Below are 4,385 nucleotides of genomic sequence, written 5' to 3' on the forward strand. Positions count from 1 at the left end.
CCCACAGACCAGAATATTGCCTACACCCCTTAAGGGGGTGATATAGAATATAAGTGACGATTGATTGATTGGTAGAGGGTGCACGGAACTAACGATTACGTCATGTCTAAACCTTACGTCGCCATCTATGACAGCCTTTATCTCACATCGATGCTCATGACCTCTTCTGAGCGGTTTATTCAAACCCAAGAAATACTTGCTTTCTCAGTCAAAAGGAAAGCAAAAATATTCGACCGTGACAGGATTCGAACCTGCAATCTTCGGATCCGAAGTCCGACGCCTTATCCGTTAGGCCACACGGTCACGCTTCTTTAAGTCCTGACAGTAAGTACAAGCACGGGGATATGCTGACACAATCTGAGAGTATATTTATACTCTTCGGGTAGGAGTGTTGTTGCCTACATTAATGCTATTTGCTTTACGTCGCATCGACACAGATAGGTCTTTTTGCGACGATGTGGAAGTGGAAGGAAGCGGCCGTGGCCTTAATTAAGGTACAGCCCCAGCATTTGCCTGGTGTGAAAATGGGAGAGCACGGAAAACCATCGTCAGGGCTGCGGACAGTGGGGCTCGAACCCACTATCTCCCGATTACTGGATACTGGCCGCACTTAAGCGACTGCAGCTATCGAGCTCGGTCCTACATTAATGATGAATGGACGAGGATCAATTACTTAGCAGAACAATGGTACAAACTGAGGGTAAGACAAGTAGAGGGAGACCAAGCCAGTGATTGTAGCACTCATATTTTTATATTATTGTTTACTATATAAGCAGTTTAGCGTCCAGGGTTGGTTTTTCCCTCGGACTCAGCACGGAATCCTACCTCTACCGCCTCAAGGGCAGTGTCATGGAGCCTGAGACATTTGGTTGGGGATACAATGGAGAAGGGCCTCGCCCAGGCCTCACCTGCTACGCTGAACAGAGGCTCGTTAGGGATGCGAAGATCGGGAGGGATAGGCAAGGAAGAAGGAAAGGAATCGGTCGTGATCTGACATTTGCCTGGAGAAGAAGTGGGAAACCACGGAAAACAAATTTAAGGATAGCTGAGGAGGGAATCGAACCCTCTCTACTCAGTTGGCCTCCCGAGGCTGAGTGGAACCTTTCCAGCCATCGTACCACTTTTCAAATTTCATGCAGAGCCCGGAATCGAACCCCGGCCTCCGGGTGGGGGGAGCTAATTACACTCACCACTGCACCACAGAGGCGGTCCGAATTTTTTCTTTGATAAATTATTCCATGTCCACCTCTTTGGTGTGGTGGTTAGTGTGATTAGCTGTCATCCCCGGAGGCCTGGGTTCGATTCCCACCTCTGCATGAAAATTTGAAAAGTGCTACGAGGGGTGGAACGGCGTCCAGTCAGCGTCGGGAGGTCAACTGAGTAGAGGGCGGTTCGATTTCTACTTCAGGCATCATGGGATTGGCTTTACCTGGTTTCTCACTTGTCTTCCATGCAAATACCGGGGTAGTACTTACTATAAGGCCACGGCCACCTAGGAGTGGGAAGGAAGCGGCCATGGCCTTAATTAAGGTACTCCCTCAGCATTTGCCTAGGAGTGGGAAGGAAGCGGCCATGGCCTTAATTAAGGTACAGCCCCAGCATTTGCCTGGTGTGAAATTGGGAAACCACGGGTAACCATTTTCAGGGTTGCCTACTATCTCCGGGATGCAAGCTCACAACTGCGCGCCCCTAAATGCACGGCCAACTCGCCCTGGTGTACCTCTTCCTCTGGCTAATTTCTCTTTATGCTATTTGTATTCTTCAGTGCCTTCATGTCCGGCTCCACGGCTAAATGGTTAGCGTGCTGGCCTTTGGTCACAGGGGTCCCGGGTTCGATTCCCGGCAGGGTCGGGAATTTTAACCATAATTGGTTAATTCCACTGGCTCGGGGCTGGGTGTATGTGTCATCTTTATCATCACTTCATCCTCGTCACGACGCGTCGAGCGTCAAATCAAAAGACCTGCATCTGGCGAGCCGAACTTGTCCTCAGACAGTCCCGGCACTAAAAGCCATACGCCATTTCATTGTTAGTGTCTTCATCACTGAAGATCTTTAAAGGAACACATCGTGTTCACCACAACAAGAACTGTGCTACGTTCACTCATCCCCGCACTCAATCTGGCTGCTCTTCTCCACTGAGTTGCAGTGCTGTAGGGAGATCCATTTTTAGAAGCTGCAGCACAGCCGCTTTCCATTGTCCAGCCGAGCGCACCCCCATTGTGTTGGGGCAGAGTAACGGTACCGAGCTACTATCAGTCTTCTCTCACCCCCCACCACCACCAACGCCAACCTTACAGCTGCACTAATTCCTCAAGTCGCATTGTAATGCTCCCGATTCCTTACTCCAAGAGGTATGCGAAATAAATAATAATAATAATAATAATAATAATAATAATAATAATAATAATAATAATAATAATAATAATAATAATAATTGTTACCGTGGTTGGTGGATCAGCAGAGGTGAAAGAAGGTGCCGGGGTGAATGGTTCTAACTACCAAATCAAAATTAATTTAAAACTTTAACAAAGGTTATATTTTCTGAGTTTCAACAATCAATAACCACAAAAATTTAACAACCTTTCACTACTTGAGACACAATAACATACCAGGTACCATGACAAAGTTTATACAAGGCAATTACATCCAATATTTAATGACAGTATAGTAATCCGGGCTTCCAGCCCCTCGCATTACATTTCCTGAGCTCTCACCTCGACCTTACAACCTTTCTTAAGGGCAGAAATCCCCTAATACCATGGAGCACTTGCTCCCAAAATGACAATGTCACACCTCCCAGAGGCACTTTTACAACACTTGAAAAGAGCTGACACGCTCTCAGTTTTTCAAGCCTATTCAAGGCAACACCAAAAATATCTTACACTTCTTGGCCTTCCATCGCCCAGCTTACAAAACTGAAACAGGGGTATCTTGTACCCAACCTATAGGGCCTTCGTGTAAAAGAAATAACAGTTAAATAAATGGCCCGAACACAAAATGAAAGGAGGCGAATACTTGCACTCCTCGATGTGACTTCTTAAAACCTAAGGGGCACTAGGCCGATGAAACGGGGGCTATTCCCAAACTATGGAGGTGACTCGTATAAAAATAAGTTAAGACATTACGGAAAGGGAAAGACCAGTTACAAACGTAGTCACCTCAAACCAATGTGAAGGGGAGCTCGAGAGGGTACAGCACTCTCTATCCCCGATTTACAGTTAAATATATTATGTTTTTACATAAGCCGGCAGAAAATTACATTTACAGAAAAGTAGGTTACATCGTTAAAGTTTCGGACCTATCCCTCGGGTTAAACTGCGGAGCTAGCAAGAAATAAAGATGTTAAACGACCATTACCTTGCTGAAGAGCTGCTGCCTGATGACAGAGGCACCTCCCGCCTCCTGCTTCACATACACACACTTAGTTAGATGTTGAACAAGTGGCCAAGAGACGTGAAAATCCGCAGTTTATAAACCCTCGGGGAAAGTTTGAGACCTTTAATGAATAATTAAGCCACACCCTCTCAATTATATTGGTAGATGAAAAGCTTACACACAAAATCGAAGAAGCCTGTGATAGGCTGAAAATTAATTACAGAAATTAGGGATTGGCTGAATTCAAAACTGGCAGAAAGAAAAGATCAATATTGCCAACCCAAAAATGAATGAACATAATTTAGTAAAGAACAAACTTATGAATACGAAATTTCTTCAAATAAAGTTCCTTCACTTCGCACCAGGGTGCATGATCATAGTTTTTTGTAGTGACCTCTATGAGAAAATGTCCAAATTTTCTGATGAACGGAAAACAAAAACAAGTTGAAATACACACAGTACTGAAAACTTCCCCATCACAAAATTAAGGTAGCGACATCTTCTGAGTAAAAGTTTAAGTAGGGCTTGTTCCAAGTTCAGTGTTTCTCCAGTAGAGGAGTTCTATTAGGCGCAACATTTAAATGTGCGGCGTATAGGTGTACCTCCCGGTACAATAATAATAATAATAATAATAATAAGAATAAGAATAAGAATAAGAAGAAGAAGAAGAATAAGAAGAAGGACACCGAAAACGCATGCGGAAGTACTGACTAACATGGGATTACTGCAACAAACGAGTAATATCACGTAATGCTAAAATGAAACATTACAAAACAGTTATCGTACCGGAAGTTCTACACGCATCAGAAAACTTAACTTTAGGAGGTCATTCTAAAGTTTTAGATATATCAAAAAACAAAAACATAAAATTTTAAGGTAAATTTCCGGCCCCACATAAGAAAAAGGAATTCGGATCAAAAGACTAACTGCACACCTCTATACTCACTCAGACAGTTTCATCAATACTGTACTGAGAAGACGTTTGAAATTTTTTGGACACACTTTTAGG

General features: G+C 43.9%; 1 non-coding gene across 1 annotated transcript; it reads right to left on the bottom strand.

The window, feature by feature from the left end:
• Window positions 1-230: 230 nt before the first annotated feature.
• TRNAR-UCG (transfer RNA arginine (anticodon UCG)) lies at window positions 231-303 on the bottom strand. Its single transcript has one exon. It is a non-coding gene; the product is annotated as a tRNA-Arg (tRNA).
• Between the last annotated feature and the right edge of the window lie 4,082 nt (window positions 304-4,385).

Source organism: Anabrus simplex, chromosome 6, assembly GCF_040414725.1.
Source record: "Anabrus simplex isolate iqAnaSimp1 chromosome 6, ASM4041472v1, whole genome shotgun sequence".
Lineage (NCBI taxonomy): Eukaryota > Metazoa > Arthropoda > Insecta > Orthoptera > Tettigoniidae > Anabrus > Anabrus simplex.